General features: G+C 39.6%; 1 protein-coding gene across 3 annotated transcripts in view; it reads left to right on the top strand.

Annotated features, from left to right (window-relative positions):
* The first annotated feature begins 1538 nt into the window (after positions 1 to 1538).
* sphkap (SPHK1 interactor, AKAP domain containing) overlaps positions 1539 to 12680 on the top strand; it is a 119823-nt gene continuing 108681 nt past the window's right edge. For 2 of the 3 annotated variants that reach the window (XM_008425400.2, XM_008425398.2), the window contains exon 1: positions 1539 to 1649. The gene's annotated coding sequence lies outside the window, so the exon portion shown is untranslated. The remainder of the gene's footprint in view (positions 1650 to 12680) is intronic. The other variant, XM_008425401.2, reaches the window with a different exon arrangement.

Below are 12680 nucleotides of genomic sequence, written 5' to 3'. Positions count from 1 at the left end.
TTTATTTTGAAAATGCAATCTGTTTTTCTTGCGTCCTTTGGGCAGCTGTGTCAACAGCATGTCTACATATTGAATGAAGTTTCTTACCTGCTATTATTACTTCAGAATTAAGTCAATTTCAGTAAGCATTGTTTTTTTTCCAAGGTGATCTATTTATGTAAGTCCACCTGATCTGGGGCAGGTTAAGTGTGCCACCAAACCTAAGTTAGTAAATCCCTCCAGATAGAAAGTGAACCAGACCAGCACGTCTAAAAGCTCAGGGTTTAACCTGAAGTTACTCTCCTGTACCATAAATGTTGCTTCGTCAAGACACTTTCTGTGTAAATTATGAGACATAAGCATGATTTAGTCTCCAAAAATGAGGATTTTAACCAAAAATACAGAAAAAGAGTCAGAAATTAGAGATTTTTGCACTGTAAACTGTTGACACTAACAACCTGTGCAAAACAACCAAAAGAATGAACATATGTATTCAGTCTTCTGTTGATTTTTATCACAGAAAGAGGCAACTGTGGACTTGCTTAGTGTAACGTGCTTCTGTGTCAAGTGCTAGTTGTCATTACGCCGCTTACTAATCTACTTAAGTCTTCACTTTGTGTGTCACGTGTACGTGAGTGTGACTGTGAAGCCATTAGGACGGACTGGAAACCGTTTTCTGCAGCAGTTGTTTCTTAAATGTGATGAGTAAGGTGTCTGTCGCCTAAAGCTGCCGCTGGACTGCAGCCACTGTTTTCCCTGTAAATGAAGCAAATCTCCAAAGCGACTCGTCTCCAAATGGACTCACTGTTTACACAGATTAGTGAAGGCTTTAAACAAGAAAGCACCTGAATGCAAAGGTGAATCAATGAATGCACTGTGTTTTAGTTAGCCAATTATCCAATTATTTACATAAAATAGAAAAAAAATGTTTTAAAATACTAGTCATGTCACTCATGTCTATTTAAAGACAATTAACTTGTCTTAAGCTTCTGGTTTTGCATCCATGCTTACCTCAATGTGCATTTCGAATAACCCCGGTGGAGACTGAAGAATCTAGCAATATTATTGGAGCACCAGCTGAATCACTGCATGGAAACATAAGTAACAGTATCTGGCAGTCAACAATGTATGAGTCTAATTGATTCTTGACAGAAATCAAGTCCATTTACATTAGCAAAAGTTCTGCATGTGTACACACAGAGGCAGATGTTATACCAAAGTTAATATAAAGGTTGAAGCTACATAACTGAAACAATATCTGCAGGTTTAGAAGCAAAGTCAAATTGAAACCTTTGTATAAAACACAATTAAAAACAAAAAATGCTTGAGAGGGCTGTAAAATGCCACACAACTAAAACAAGATGCCAGGAAAGCAGGTCGTCGCCTCGTAATGAATCCCAATCTAACCCCTGTTTTCTGCATGCAACTCTCCGGTGAGCCTTGGCTGCCTAGCACCCGCCCTGCTCAGCAGGGATTAGACACACAGAGACACACACATCCACCTTCATGTGTGTACACAAACCGGCACACTACACAAGCCTCGGAGAGTGGCTGTCGCAGTGGACGCAGCGGGAGGCCAGGGGGCTGGTTCTGAAAAGTACAATCTGCAAAGAGGGAGCCGGCGCTCTGAGTCGGCCACAGAGGCGATCTGATCGACCCTAATGAGTGTGGTGAGTGCTTTTGGCCGTTCTGTAATAACTGTTGCTGTGGGATCTACTTTCTCTGAGAACAATGGCGTGAATGAGGTGGGTTGGTGCCTTTGCCTTCACTCATGTATATGTTTTGCATTTTGAGTGTATGAGCTCAAAATGCATACACTGCTTTTTGTTAAAGCTCCTCAAGAACAATGCTTGCAATCACATTCAGGTCCACATATTTGTGTTTTGCTCACCAACGACAGCAAAATCAGCTCGTTGTTTCGGCCTCCTGTTGTCACCATCAAATCAGAGTTGGACGAGAGTTGTTTTACTCATCACACCATGTTTCAAAATAAACACCAGGTTTGACAATCAGCCATGTCCTAGTGATCCTTTACACAGGACGAGTAAATTAGAAAATCATAGAAAAATTATTTAGTAATTTAGTCACAGGATAAAACTCAAATGTAATGCACACAGTGATACATTCAAAAGATTTATTTACTTCTTGTTAATTCAGTCGTTAGCTCAAATGAAAAGAATTTTAGAAGAGAAATGTTATATAATTGTCTGCACAGTCCTGGAGAACACTGCTGACTTGACAGTTTCACAGCAGATAGTTGTTGACATCCTCCATAGATTAACCCATAAAATCTCAAAAGTGCTTCACAAGAAATTTAGAGATCATGGGCAACGACCGACACGTTTCTCATGCTGTCACTTTGTAGACGGAGGCACACCCTGGCTTTTAATTCGATGCACATTTAAACATTGACTCTGCAGTTTTAGACCTTTGTGAAATCACATTTTTTATTATGTTTCGCAAATTTTCAAATGAAACTAAAAAAAAAAAAAAAAAAAAGAAAACTTCCAGCTGTTCATTCTCAAGTTGACTGCCCCTGTCTGGTGTGCTAATAAATTACCCAGAGCAGTAGAATGGATGAGTACAGAGGAAACTTGCTGACTCTGACATTGCCGGGCTTCTTACCTTCTGTCTCTCTGACAAATGTGAACATGTGGCATTTTGTGCAGCAGCAATCAGAAGATTAGGTTGGAAGTCATGATATACTTTTCCATCTTGCAACTATACAGACCATGTGAGACCGAGTGATTGTGCATCAGTAGCACTTCTTGCAAATTAGACAAAGTATTTCTCACTAGTTTGGGTATCGAGAAATTATATATATTTTTAATGGTTCCGGCTTTCTGTATGTATGTTTGATATGAAGACTTTTGTTTGTGTTGGTTCTACTCTGAGCAAGGTCATGCAATGTTTGAAACATCACAAATCCTGTTTCTTTTCCATGTTTTGCTTTGTACTAATAGATCATGTGGAAAAACGTTACAGGCATTAAGATTACAAGCAATTGTGGATTTGGTTTTGTTTTCATATATGTCTCAAAAATATTGATTAAAAAAAGTAAGTATAATGGAGAGAGTATGTTACGTATATAACACATTTCCCAGATTAGATGTGTTTTTTTCTGTGGAAGCTGCTGGTTAAAATAAAAATGAAAAATCTAAACTGTTTTGATTAGATTTAACATTTCCTTACAATAGATTTAAAAAGTTAGTTTAAAGCTATTTTTGGATTTTCTTTGTTTCTTCTTAACATGAAGGGCAAACCTGCAAAACGTCATAAAAGTGATGATGAAGGTGCTGCACCTACACCGTGCAAGCTGCCAAATCTTGAAGAAGCGTGCGCCCAATCACATTTTGTTTTACCACAAGTGAACATAATTCGCTCAGCTACAAAGTTTTTACCACAGCCTTCTAGAGGGCAATAATGAGCTGGTTTATACACAGTCTACTAAAGAGAGAGGTGAGAAAAAAAAAAACAGAATATCAGTGTGTTTTAAATACTTGTTGTTCCTGACAGATAAGGTAACCCAGTGGAAAAACAGCTTCTTTGCTGCATCAAATTACAGCGAGCCATGCTCTCTATATGTTTTTTTTCTTCTGCTCATGATCCAACAATTTTTTATCCGCTTCATGTTTGGCACAGATGCCTGACTGGAAACATCGTCTCTGCCAGCACTTATTGCCAATTCGGTTACAAAAATCTGGCTGCACAAGAGACTCCAACAGATACCTGTAGTGGAACCTACTAGGCAAGAATGGAGAATTTTATGTCTCAGACTTTGAGCAGACGCCAGAGGCAGATTTAGACTTTAGTCATGCTTCTGCTTCTGATGAAAACCGTACGGAGGATCTGGCTGTGACACCTGGCACCATCTGCATCTGTAGAGTTAGTTTGAAAGAACTGGCTGCAGCTGTGAAGCTAATAATTCATCATATATACATTTTGAATTTCCACCGCAGGATTTTGAAAACGTCGTCAAAACTCAGACACAGCAGAGGTTTCCACAGTGTCATGATGAAAACATTGTTGGGATGTTGTTAACTTTAACGTTTAATAGATGACGAGAAAAAGAAGTTGGGTGAAAAATCACGACGGTGAATCCAATTCTTAGGAAAGGGGATCAAAAAGTTTTCCTGTCACTGAGGGATCACATGTTCCTCTACTTGCTCTGGCACTGGAAAAGATATGACTGTGGAACCGTGGACCTCCACTTGCTGTGGTTCTGTTTGGTCCACATTTTGTTTTAGCAGAGTGCATCTTGACAAGGTTGAATTAAAGGCTATCAGGATCTTGCATGATCCAAGTAAGAGCAAGAGGAAATTGTCAGGTGTGAAAACTTCAGGGTGTTTTGTCAAAATACTCAACCAGAAAAGTCTCGATTGCCAGTAATAGGTTTGGGGTCAGTTTGTGCCTCAAACAGAGGAGTTCAGGCATCTTGGCGTCTCATTAACAAGCGACTGACGGACGAAGCAAGAAATAAATAGCCCGATTGAGGCCTTGTGGGCAGCAATGTAGACATTGCTTCAGTCTGATTCTTGAGAACCAAAAGAACAAGATAATGGATGCAGGTAGCCAAAAAGTGCATCATAATGTCGCATTTATTTTCTTGTTTTTTTAGTTACAATCTCAACACTGTTGCAGTGGGACCTTGTTTGTTGCCATGTGTGAAACTGGGACACAGCAAATAAATCACTTGTCTGATCTACTCAGCAATGCTAACTGTGAACATGAATGAGTTTGTTCAGAGAAAGGACTGAATGTTTCTCTGGGTGACGACTGCTGTAAGTGTTTAGCAGAAAGAGGAATTATGGTGGAGCTAAATGGATTAGTGGAAGCCGGTTTAGCTCGGTCCCTCAGCCGCAAGAAGAAGAAATGCTGATGCTGTCTTACTTCAAACCATAATTTAAGCTTTTCAACTCAAGGTAAAAAAAAAAAAACAGCAAAACCCGATCCTTTTCAGGTCAGTTTCACTCAAACAAACCAACCTTGTGTTTCATCTCTAAAATTAACATGTGAAGCTTATACGGGGGGAGAAAAAACACTCTGAGACATTTTTAAATATAGAAATGTATGAAACAATGAGTATCTAAAGAAGACCATTATGATAGACGCTTTTAAGAATCTCAGCACTTTTCCTACACTTACAGTAAATCCGTCTCTTCCCTCATTCTTCCTTTACTTCTGTTTCCTCCAGACTCCTTTCAGATCTTCACTGGGAGGACACATTTTGATGCAGTTTAATTAGCGCCACGCTGCTACACAGGAAACTATAAACACCCTATTATTACGAACATATTATGTTCCTTCTTCACCAACATTAAGCCAACAATAGCCAGGAAGCAATTGGTTATTATGAATTCACCCTCTTGGGACAATTTATTTTTTGCCCTCCTTTCTTGTATTTTGTCTCAACAAAGGATAAGAATAACACAGCGAAGCTACAAAGGAGTCTTTTTTTATCTCTGTCCTTCTTTGTCTAGCTGCGTTTGCATCGGTGAAACTAGTGGCCGCCACTCTGATTTCTCTCCTGTTTTCTCGTGTTCATTCAGCCATTCTCTCTCTCTCCCTCACAAACACATGACTGGACCAAAGGGGGAATTTGGGTTTTTATTATTAATTATTCAGGCACGGAGCAGAAAGCGTCACAATCAATGAACAATGAGTCTCCCTTCACAAGTGTTTATTAATAGACTCTATGAGGCTGCTCTAAAGGCCGTGGGTAGTGGGATCATTTCCTGTTCGTTCACACGTTGTAAATATTTGAGCGGTGATGTACAAGAGCCTGTGAGTATTTGGTCTGTGAACCTGCGTGTGTGCGTGCATGTAGATATGCAGCCACGATACGGAGACATCCGTAAGTGTAGAAATGTGTTTTTCAGGTATAAGGATTTATTAGTTGCAACATGATAGAAAATATGATTATAGTAACTTAGAGTTATTTAAATTACATCCTAAATACCGCATAAAATATTTGATCCCACTTGCTTTCTTTTTCAGTTTTGATTGTTTCATATTTGATAAGAAGGAGATGTCTATGTGAGGATGTTTAGTAACAAAAAACAAAAAAAAAATTGATTTTAGGCAAATGTGCTTATATGACGGCAATAAATCTATAAGCAGAAGGTCAGATATGGTTACTGTGAAAATTTCCCATTATGAGTCTATTGACTTGTGTTTGGTTTGATCTATTCCTCAAGTTCCCAGGTTATTTTTATAATTAGCTCTGCTTTTTGACAGTAATATCAATGCTTAGTTGCAGTTCTTGTTATTCCACGTTTATCATTCATTCCTTGGATTGTTTTTGTACGTCTATCTGTTTGGTCAAGTCCCCTCAACTCCTGAGCCTCGTCAGCTCACAGGTCCATTTGCTGTTTGAACTAACTGAGCTGCGAAGCATCACAGCAATCACACCTCAAATATTTAAGCACTCTTTTTGTGCTGTTCTCCATTGTTCCTGGTTTTTCTCAGTTTCTCCCAGTTTTCTAATCATCTCTAGATTTCAGCTTTGTGAGTTTTCAATGTTTCATTATTGAATGCCTTTAATTTGACGCTGTTTGGCTCCCACCTGCATTTGGATCTTCCAAACAAGCCCCAGGTCATCTCTCAGAGCTGACTCATCCAAATCACAGTCAGTGGGTATATAATGTAATATAACATCTTCAGAAAATAAAAACACAGTGAAATTAAATGTTGTCATTTCATAACTGCGTCTATTTCTGAAGTTCATACGTAACTGTCTCGTTTACCAACAGACTCTCTGTAAACTATGTGTCATTTCGAGTTATTTTCAGTGTGCCAGCTCAGAGCTGTTTTAGTGTGATAAAGGCTCATAATATGTCAAATGTTACAAGAAGTCACCAGTTTCAACAGGAAATCAGAGAAACATTAGCTAAATAAGATTTAATCAACGTTTTTTTGTATCATTCTTGAACGAACTTAACAACAAAAACAATAAAAGCAAACAATTTTTTTGTCTAGGGCAATGAAATGTGATGAGATCGGTGGGGATGAAATTGGTCTATGACTGGCACATGATACATTGACCTGGAGTCACAGCTAGCACCCACAGGCACAGACAAAACAAAGCTAAAGACTACAACTAAATGAAAAATAAAAATTAAAAAATCTGAAAAATAAAATCCCAACAACAAAAAGCCAAATACTGCCTCATTGTCTCCAACACAACTAGTAAAGAAGAGCTTCCTCCTTCTTTTGTTTTTTCAATCAGTGGGTGTCCAATGCATTCACTGACAAGGAAACAAAAAGGAACCTGCACTCTCATATAGAGAGGTTATTACATTGAATGATCACTATTGCTTTGGAACAAAAAAAAACATTGCTTCTCAACAAAATGTCCAGGAACACAAACAGTTCCGGTTGCACAAGTTTAACACCTCTATCCCACTCATCTGTGACTGCTGGTGTAACATCAGGAGGCATTTTGTGATTTGCTACATAACCAACAAGTGACAGTGGGTTTTTACAGGAAGAGAAGAACCCACACAGAGCTGCTGTTGTCCATTTCACAAGGAAGTCTCTTACTAAATCATTTTCCACAAATTATTGGACAATCGGGCTGCACAGTGGCGCAGTTGGTAGAGCTGATTTCTTGCAGCAAGAAGGTTCTGGGTTCGATTCCTGGCCCCGGTCTTTCTGCATGGAGTTTGCATGTTCTCCCTGTGCATGCGTGGGTTTTCTCCGGGTACTCCGGTTTCCTCCCACAGTCCAAAAACATGACTGTCAGGTTAATTGGTCTCTCCAAATTGCCCCTAGGTGTGAGTGTGTGTGTGCATGGTTGTGTGTCCTGTGTGTCTCTGTGTTGCCCTGCGACAGACTGGTGACCTGTCCAGGGTGACCCCGCCTCTCGCCCGGTACGCTAGCTGGAGATAGGCACCAGCACCCCTCCCGACCCCATTAGGGGACAAGGGTGTAAGAAAATGGATGGATATTGGGCAATCCTAAAGATTTCTTTTAGAGTGATGGAAAGATTTTAAAAAACAAGCCTCTGCTATGCTCTGTCAGGTCTTTTTTTTTTTTACTAAAAAACTAGAAAATAATGTGTCTTTGTGAAAATATCCATTTAACAATGGGTTACTGTTCATTTGTCAATTAATATGTTCACATGGCAAGAGAAGTAGCTTTTTATTGGATTTGATTTTTTGTTGTTTTGATAATTCTTCCAGATGCACATTTCCAAGGTCAGACACTGATGTTGGCAGAGAAGACTTTTCCAAACTTTTTCTGTGGGGTAGAGAAGAAGAGTCTAGTCAAATTCTTCCACATCAAACACACTCATTCCTGTCTTTATGGAACTTGTGGGTACTTCCTGTCATATGCTGTTTGTACGTGGGTTAGTGCCAATGTGTTGCCCATCCCTACTGAAATGGTGAAGAAAGTATTTTCAAAGCTTTGTGCTGAACCTCCCATTGAATGGCCAGCTTTCAAAGATTAACCTAAAGCAAATCATTGGCTTGTCCAGGAGGCTGCAAGGAACCCAGAACAACATCTCAAGTACAACAGGTACCAGATACCAAGTAGCTTAAATATAGTAAAACACACTGTGATGTGTGCAGTTTATTACATTTGGCATAAAAAGCAAATACAGCATTTGAATAGAGAAGCCAACAGCTGATAGTATAGGTGTGATGGTCCAGGGCTGCTGTGCTGCTTCAGGAACTGGGTGAGTTGCTATAATAAATGCATTGCTGTAATAGATCCATACCAGAAAATCTTGAAGAAGAATGCTCAGCCATTAGCTGAATCACTCACAAAAGATTGAATGAAGGTTTTGAATGATGAGTCTGATCGACCTTAAACAGGCTACTGTTGTACTTAGTATCGCACAGCACCGTGCGATTTTAGTAGAGGTTTCAGTTTTTGGTTGTGGAGGAGACTCTCTTCCCAATTTTCTATGCTGAAGGGTCTTTCCGTGTGTAAGTTGTTGTCCAGAAGAAGGTTTTTGAGACATTTAACATGTGAACTGTGGTCATGAGCATGAACCCTGACTGCGGATGCTGTGGGATGAGCGCAGCCTTATCTCTACGAGCCAAGAAGCCCCCGGGTCCCCCGGCTCATCACTGAGCACACGATTACCTTCCCTCTGAATCTCTCGTTTTTCATTAGATCTAGAAGCTTGCTCTGATAAAAGTGATGGAAATTTGACGTTTGCTTTAAAAGTGGGATAGAATGGACACTACAACACCTGTACTGTTGAACAAGGCAAAAAAGCTGGAAATTGGTGTTTTAGTTCATTTAAATGAACAATCTATTCGTACTCGGAAATTGGTGAATTTCTGAGTATGAATAGATTAACATCAGAAAAGGGGGACGATTTCAGTTCCTCCTGAAATGTGAGGAGGATGCAGCCCAGCCTATGAACACTGGACTGAGCTGTCTGGATCCCTTTGCTCCCAGTGATTAGCTCTATTTGTCATAAGACAGTGAGAGAGAAACTGGAATGTGAATCTCATAAGAGTCCTAGATTAATGGATTATAGATGAATGGGTCCTTTTTTTCTCACTGGCTGATAAATGAAACTCTTCATTCGCCTTCCAATGTTTAATCTGAGTTTCCCCTTTGTACGTGAGAACTTTGCTTTGTTATCTTTTAACATGAAGGAATTGGACTTTTAAGTTCCTGCTGAGTGCAAACTTGCAAACTGTTTCATGTCTCGTCTCTTCACCCCGAGTCACCAGATGACTCTCGAAGCATTCATTTTATTTTCATTAGACACTTGTCTGTCAGATAAATATGATAGTAGTTGACCAACGTTCCTGAATTTGTTTTTTTTAAAGACACCATTTCCTATTGTACCGATGAAGCAGAAGATTCCCTCTCTGGTTTGCTTTAGATTTTATCAGCTTTTTGCAGATAGTGAGCTTCTGTCGGACGCATTAAACGAAGACCTCTAGCCAGAAATGGGAGTGCTGTACAGCAGAGTGTCTAACAGGATGAAATGCTTCCTCCAAATCAGAGGCCAAGAAAAAACTAAATTAAATTGTAAAAAGTTGGATCACCAACCAGGGCTTGGACGTAATCTGCTGCCTTAAGTGGAACCACTTATTGGTGAATCCCCTTTTCCAGCTTCAACACTTGGGTCTAACCCACAGTTTTGCCCATTCATGCCAGGGGCTGAAGGTGCCCCAATTCTTTTTCTGATGTAGGACAGGGGGAAGTGGCAAGGCTACCTGGCTCCACAAACTGTACATGTGGCACAGGAACATTTACAGCAAAACATTACAAGATGTCACCTCAAAGAAATACACAAAAGTGTGTATTTTTCTTTTAAAAAGTGCCTTAAAATATAGAAGCATCCTGATTTGACAAATAAATTGGGCAACAAGTTTGGTGGGCGCCTGACTGTTGTGAACAACATGATGGGATCAAAAGAGAGAGATGTCCGAAGTCTTTAGAAATACCGTAACTGTCCTAAGTTCACTGTGAAAGAAGAACGCAAAGCTGCAACAGAAACAGTTTTAAGGAATTAGATAGCATGTTGTTTTATGATTTCAATTTTAACTTACCGAGTTCAGTCAGTGATTTATAATCAACCACAACCATTTTCTGCCTGTACGCTCCGCAAGCTTCCACGTCCACAATAACATCCTAATGTCATTTTGAAGTTAATACTAAAACTCTCAACACAAAATTAAAATGACAGAAAATGGGTTTTTAGTCTCCGGATTATTATGTCGAGTCACTGAGGATTTACAGGGAGACGTGCTCGGCAAATGTGCTCACATTTGCATTTGACTTGTTTCAGTGTCCCTGAACAGTGGGAGTGAGTGAAAGCAGGATGGTATAACTTTTCATATTTTTCACTGGGAGTTTTGCTTTCTGCCTCATTTCATTCCTTTCACAGCTGTCATTCTGCAGAACCTCTGTGTTCAGCGAAGCCTTAAAGAACATTAGGACGTAGAGCACAAAGGAAATAATCATTACTACTTCTTGACATCCCTCGGTTTAGCCATGGCTCTCCATGCAGTCAGTTTTACTTTTGAATGGCATTTAAAATATACGCATACATTTCAGAGAGATCATTTTGTGATTGTTTGGATTTGTTTGCTGCAAAAGGACAAAATCTCTTGCCAAGTATCGATTTTTGCTTTGATTATCCTCTACAATCTGTGACCTGTTAGTGGATTATTAAATGTTAACAATCAGGTAGTTTTGTCTTGTATTAACTTACTGTACTGCATGTTGCTCCCTATACTGACTGAACTGCTCAGTCACGACATTGTGGTCCTGAGCGATAAGTCATTGCTGTCACTCGTGTTGATTTTTGCTGGAAAGCGGATTGATTTCAGCATTGTTCCTTAATGTGTCTGCCATGTTATTGCTGTTTGAGTTACAACTCTCATCCACTACTCCTGATTTATTGCTTCACTAATAACTACCATATTTTCCGCATTATAAGGCGCACCTTCAATGAATGGGATATTTTAAAACAACTTTTTTCATGTATATGGCGCACCGCATTATAAGGCACATAGAATAAATGCCAATTTGTTCTGTACTCTATTATTACACATCCACATTATAAAGAAGTGGTTCCCGAGTACTTTATATAGTAGGCTGCCCCAGTCGTTGTTTCACTCACGGTGTTGGTGTTGCATATTGTGCCCAACTGCTTTCTGGGTAACGCAGACCAACCGACACGCTGCCGCCGCAGTCTCTGTCTCTATTTATTTTTTTTAAGTAAACACAGGAGATATGCTTGTAATAACTGTCGCACATAACAGCATGAAAAACACCTTCAAGCCCTTGATGGGTTCATGAAACATTTAGGAACTAATAAGAAAAAAAACAAAAGACACAGATGAGGACCAATCAAGGGTCTCTGATTAAACTAGCTACATCACTTTGCACCGATCATTAATATGCAGCGAGAGCTATGTGACAAAAGGCCATAGTCAAGGCAATTTCATTTCCTAAGCACGGCCTCAGAGGAGTTCATTTTCAGTGCCCTCAAACCACAACTGAGTTGAAATTGCATTTCAGTGGCGAAAGCGGTGTGATCGAAGGGGGGAGCGATTCAGATTTGACCCCATTTAAAAAGCAAAAATGACATGGTTACATGAAAATCTGGAATTGCATAAATCCAAGATTCACCCTGTAGCGTTCCCTCAGTCGCTGTGAGTCAGTCTTTATTTCCAGTGTCCTGCTTCTGGAACCAATCACGCTGCACAAAAAAACAGGCAGCATCAGCTCCACTTGTTGTTTGCTAAGGAGATATGCGATTGACATATGAATGCAACACTAGACGCTGTTGCCCGTCACAACGGGAATGAAAATTCAGCTGAGATTGAAGACGGATGATCCTTACCACTGTCTACCGAATGGATTTTTGTTGTCCTTTCAGGAGAACATGTTTGCATTTGAATCTGTAAATGCATGGTTAAATTAGCAAGGCATTGAATAAAGTGTTGGAGCAGAAAATAACAATTAGGTACTCCATAATTTATTCAACAGAAAGTGGCACATTTTAAGTTCACATTGTTTGCATTTGTGAGAAAAAAGTTGATTTTTTTGCCATCATTTAGTTTAGAATATCTCTGACACCATCTGAAAAAGACAAATAGTGTTATGTTTGGAAGCCAGGACGAGGTAAAAGCAGAAGTAGGCAAAGAACTCTTAACAGCGTTTATTCAGAACTTGCTCAGCAGTACAGTAACATCGGGTATTTTCCTCCATCTTATCTC

This window comes from Poecilia reticulata, linkage group LG13 (assembly GCF_000633615.1).
Source record: "Poecilia reticulata strain Guanapo linkage group LG13, Guppy_female_1.0+MT, whole genome shotgun sequence".
NCBI classification, from domain to species: Eukaryota; Metazoa; Chordata; class Actinopteri; order Cyprinodontiformes; family Poeciliidae; genus Poecilia; species Poecilia reticulata.
This window is presented reverse-complemented; position numbering and strand designations above follow the sequence as displayed.